Below are 5,874 nucleotides of genomic sequence, written 5' to 3'. Positions count from 1 at the left end.
GGCATGCACTAAATGGAAAAAAATACAGTGACCAGTTGCTATATACAAGAGCAAAAAACACCTTAACAAGGCCAGCTATCAGGGACAGTAAAATCTGTGAAGAGATGATGTTCAGCACCTTGTGTGATGAGGTGTATTTTGAGAGTAACTTTCAAGACTCCCCAGTTGCCTTTGTTCTCTTCTGACTTGGGGTATGCAGGTTCTTCAGAGAGCTTGCCAGACCAGGACTTCTCTGGCTACCAAGGCAGGAACAGGGAAGATATCTCTCTGCAGAACCCTGGTGGCACAGTCCCAGGCTTTGTGTACAAGTGGTGGAGATCCCCTGTGTGCCCCAGAAGATGGTTTTGGCATCAGTTTCTGAATGGGACCGTGTGAATGCTATTGTGCTCGTGTGGTAATGAGAGTGGCCCACTTATTCCCCACCGCTTGCCTTAAGAGCTGAGGGCAGCTGATGGGATCACTTTTAAGCTGGGAATTGCTGCAGCAGGCTAGTATGAAACCTGATGTTAAAGGTTTTGGTGGAAAAAAAAGTTATGGGAAGAAAATATGTAACTGGTCGTCCACTTAGGAAAAAATAATTTCTGCTTTGTGGATAAGTGAATTGGATGTGGAGGTAAAACCTGATCTTGAAAAGATGACAAAGTAAATAACCTTTTTTTTTCCCTTTTTTTTTTTTTGGATAAAGAGTATCTATTCCTGGTCTCAGGAAGAATATATAAACTGTAGAACAAATTCCAGTAAAGGAGAAAGATCAATTTCAAAATATCTTTTTTTGGGTAAGTCTATGAGTTAAGGCTTTCTCTTACTTTTTAAAAGGTAGTCATTTTAATGTGGAAGAGACATCCTCTGAAGATGAAGGTGATTCTTTTTCCTCAAAGATATGAGGAGAATTGTTCTTTTCCTTCCTTGCTTTTTTTCCTTTAATTTTCTTTTTGTGATGTTTCCAATAAGTAGGTATGATTAGAGGCTAATAGTTTTAATAAAATCAGAACTGATATATTTTTAAAAACTGCTGAATACATTCCCAATCCTTAGAATATTGCATAGATACTGATTTATTTTACAAAATGCTTCAACATCATCTAATGCAAAGCTTTAGAAAAATGTCTGGCATTGCTCTTTCAACATGAAGGTTCAAGAAGTGCCAAGGATGACTCCTATTTTCCTCAACTGGTGTTTGACATTGATTGTCTGTTCCCTAAATAAAGCTTTCACAAAAAATGTCAGCAACAGTTATTTGCTAACTGGTTTTAATAAACAAAAAAAGGAAAAAGAAAGAAAAGAAGAGAGACAAATTCAGAAGCAGTCCATTGTTCTCATAACTTGCAGTATCAGATGCCAATCTGTCTTAAAGAGTGCATGACTCAGGTCTTTATAACCTGATGAATCTTCTTAGGGAAATATGGGCTAAATATGAACAGCTGATGAAATTTGTTTATGTCCCTCATTATGATAGAAAAGTTAGAATCAGCTACAGGCACAGCTGTCACTTGTTGATTATTGTGAAGTGATGAGTAGACATGTTCCACCAACCTTTGAACAGGTGCAAGCTTGACAGGTTTATTGAAACATGATAGGAGTGAATATACAAGTATGTGAGGCGCTGGGATCTGACTGGGTGATCATAGAGACAAAATCTGTTAAATACTTGGAAATGTCAGTTTGGTTCTTTAGCTTGAGAGGCAATGCATGGGTCAGAGCTGCTATCAGTTTATGTAAATTGACCTCCCCAGGGATATCTGAAGTATCAAGGGCAGAGTCATTTAAGAGATAAATTCAAAAGAGGATTCTGGTATCACCACTGTTGGCAAACTTGCCCACTTTCATGTAGGAATCTGTATGAATGTAACTATTCATACTGTTCTGCTCTACTAGTTATTTTGTACAATGTATCCAGCATCCTCTGCTATTAGTAAGTTAAATATAAAATTAGACAACATTGTTGTCTGACCTTGGAATTTTGGGAAAAAAGAGATTGTCCTACTTTCAGATTACTGTACTATATCTTGTTTTGTGGTGAGAACATGAATTTGAGCCCTTTCAGCATTCAGAAGGAGGCCTTGTTTCCAGGAAATTTAATTGCCATGAAAAGCCTTTTGGCAAACAGCAGTGAGACCCAGTGTAACACTGTGTTCTGAATGCCTCAAAGGTTTTGCCTTTTTTTCCTTTCATGCCATAGTAGGGCCGTGGTTGATTGGACAGCTTGTTATTTGCCCAGGTGTTACCAGTGTAAAGCATATTTTACTCAGTCCTTACTTCTGCCTAGAGCAGGACAATAACTGCTACAATTTTTGCTAACAGACATCAAAAGTCCCATCTGTGCTCAGGCATGCTTTTCAAAGAAAAATATCATAGGGTCATTAGAACTTCACACTTAATAAGGGAACTTACCTCTATGGCATTTCTGTGGTCTTGTAAGAAAAACAACACTGTGTGTCAGTGCGTAATTTCCGAAGCACCACCCTTTCATATTCTGTCAAGGGTGAGAGTAGCTCTGGATTCAAAAAGGCTAAGAAGAGTTACTGAGAATAAAAGTGTCTTAGTTAAGTATTTGGCAGTTTTATCCCACTCCCAACTTTCTTAAATGTGCAAGATATAGAAGTAAAAATGTTAGAAGTCCAAACTGCACAAAGTGAAGCAGTGGTGAGATTTGTGACACTGCCATTTATAATAGAGAAATGTAATTCAGAAACATGATTATTAAATAAAAAGCATTCATTTATTATTAATGCATTAAGTAAGTTCTATACAAATGGAATAGTCAATATATGAAAAGAATATTTTGCCTGTAAGTAGAGGGAAGACTGATTGTCATTTGTGCAATCATAGATTCTCTTTGGTCTTTACTCTTCCTCATGAAAAACTACCTATTCCTGTATTTGCACAGCCTGTGAGCACCTTGCAATTACTCTGCAAAGCTGGTGCTGGGAAACTCTGGATTCTTTTCGCTATGCAAATGAACTGGATATTGCCGTGCTTTGTGCCAAGAGTGTAAAGTGTTGCTATTGACACCCTACAGGTTTTGCATAAAATCAGAACATTGCTCTTTGTTGTAATACAGAAACTTGGCTTTGGCCTGAATTTGGCTGCATGTATTAACTGTTGTTTTTCTCCCTTTTTTTTTTTTTTTGGTTGCCGTTGAACATATTGTTCCAGTCATGTCTCCGTAGTATATCTGGTCTAATTAATATTTAACTTTTTTTAAACTCATGTTTTTACAGGATAATTAAAAACTTCTCAAATAAAAAATATACTAATTTTTAAAAATCATTATACAGAGGATGAGTAATCTATATAAATCTGGTTTTAAACAGTAGCATGAAAAGAAAAATTGTGTAAACCTTGCAAGAGATTTTTCCTCTCAGAATCCTGTTGGTATCTAGGGAATATTTTGTTTTCTGAGTAAAAATAATAATCTTTAACTGTTCTACAGTTTCTGTGTTTTGTGATTTGTCACTCTAGCACAGCTGTAAGTTTACCAGCCCTGTATAAAACAGTATTTCTTTAAAGTTTTATTTTGGACAACTGTCCTCTCCTGTGCCAAAGAGAGCATTTTTTTTTCACAGTAATATAATATACAATCTTTCAAGACTCTCCTAAAAGCTTTACTGCTCTTTGGGTCATGCACTGGTGTGCAGAGAGGGAGGATTAGGAAGGGTACATGTAACTAAAAACACTCACTGAGAATGCTAAAACAAATGTGTGCTTTACCATATATAGAAACAAAACCCTTTGTGAACTCATTGTGTAGATAACATTTTTTATGCAGCATATGCTGTAGAAGCAAAGATTTTAGTTGATGGCACTGACCATAAACTGAAGACTTCCATTTTACTTCAAAACTTCAAGCACTTAGACAAAAAGAATTAATCTGCTTGTGGAGATTTCTTGTTAATAGTTTCAAAAGAAGCTATCTGAATAGCTTGCTTGGATGACAGGAGGAAAAAAGAGAAACAGAAATGGGTAAATCTGCAGAGTACGGTTACCTTCTGAGATAAAATTTGCTGGACACATGTCAGCAAACACGTTTTATTTCCCACCATTTTATTTATAAATGTGTGAATCCACTGGGGAAATAATGGTCCTGTCCTTGTTAAAAAGACCCCTAAAATGGAGTTTAAATCAAGTGCATGTCTTTTACAAGAAAATCAGATCTATACTCAGCTGCACAGTTATTCTCTTTGATGGTTTATAGAAATTTGAACCAGAAGTCTTGATCAAACAGCTCTGAGCTTCCAAACATCTGAAATCAGGTCCAATTTCTGAGACTGCATAAGCAGTCAGTAATTTAATTTCTGCTAAGAAACCTTTCCCCTGTGAAACTTGCAAGCAATTCTTAAAGCTATGTGTGCTTTAAAAGGCAGTGAGATGCAGTAGGAGCAGATTGGTTGGTATTGAGGACCTGGCATCTACCTTAACACGTTGCAGTCATGGCCTATTCAGCTCTAGTTTGATTCTGTGGATTGAGTTCCCATTAGTGGTTGGTGTTCATTAGCTGTGCTCCCAGAGAACAACTTCTGGTTCCATTTCATCCTAAGGAAACCACTTTGTGCACTCTGAAGTTGTGTGATGTGAACCAAAATGCAGTCAGTGAGAACAGTGGGGGAAGTTTACTTTCAATAGCTCACTTCTGATCTGAAAAAAAGTGCTAGTCTAATTTTTTAGGTGATGAAATGTAGTTGAAAAAATGAAGGAAGCTATTTAGTTGATGGAAGCAACACAGTTTCTTTTAACTACTTTGGAGTACTTTTTTAGATTTTAGATTGTTGGCAAAACTGCATTACTTAAAAGGGCAAAAGCATTTGTCTTAGAAGAATTGATTCAAAAGTACCATATAAATTAATCTATGTATTTTCAGAAGCATTTCTTGGCTTCCTCATTTGGAGTATTGCAGTTTCATACAAGTTTTTAACATCTCCCAGAACAGCCCTGCTGTTTATTCATCAGTAGCATAGCTGGGGAACACTTTTCACACTTGTTGCTTAACATCTGAAGAGCTGAGATGAAAAGCATGTGAGGTCACACTTCCTACATTTTTCTCCATCGAAAATAAATTCCATGCCTGCCTTTGGCTTGTAATATGTGTAAGAGTCTAGACACAGCTGAGAGGCATAGTAGCATTAAGCTACTATCATGATTGAATGGCTACACTGTTCTGAAGAAGATAAAGTGGGTAGATCTTTAGCTGGACACCTTGTGTGTCAGGAACCAATGACACCCTACTGAGATACAGAATTCAACCTTGAGCATGCAATAGAGAGAATTGGTGTATCTTCCTCTCGCATTTAAAACTATATTCAGTTCTCCCAGACTGAAGTGGCTGTGGGATGAGATTTCCTATTTTTCTCCTCTATCAGGGTCAGGGATTTCAGTATCTGCATTAACTGAAAGTTGTGGTTTCCTTGGTGTTATATTGTTGCACAGGTTTTCATGTAGGTCAGTAATTGCAAGTACATAGGCTTACCTTCTAATTCTATCAAAGCCACATCTAACTTCAAACCTCCCAAAATAGCACTACACGATGATGCAATACCACTGAGCTTACCCCAAGGTTTTAGCATCAGGTCCTGTTCTATGACTTCCTTGCAACCTAGCAGTTCTTGTATCTGCATTTCCAAGAGTTCCCCACATTTATAGTTGGTATGTTTGGTGTGTTAAAGAGAGCAGTTTTGAGTCTTTAGTTTTGAAAGCACATGATCTTGTTCTGTTTTAGAAAGCCCTGGATGTGTACTCAAATGCCTAATATAAAAATTGTCTTTCCTTCTTGCCAGGGATTTGATCAATCGGAAGCATACTGCTCTGTCAGTTATTGTCAAGTCACTTGACACTCACACTTTCTCATTTTCCATACCAGATGAAAAGAAACACAGAATA

The sequence above is a fragment of the Corvus moneduloides genome, chromosome 5 (genome assembly GCF_009650955.1).
Source record: "Corvus moneduloides isolate bCorMon1 chromosome 5, bCorMon1.pri, whole genome shotgun sequence".
Taxonomy (NCBI): Eukaryota; Metazoa; Chordata; class Aves; order Passeriformes; family Corvidae; genus Corvus; species Corvus moneduloides.
The sequence above is the reverse complement of the archived record's forward strand: the minus strand, read 5'-3'. Positions refer to the sequence as shown.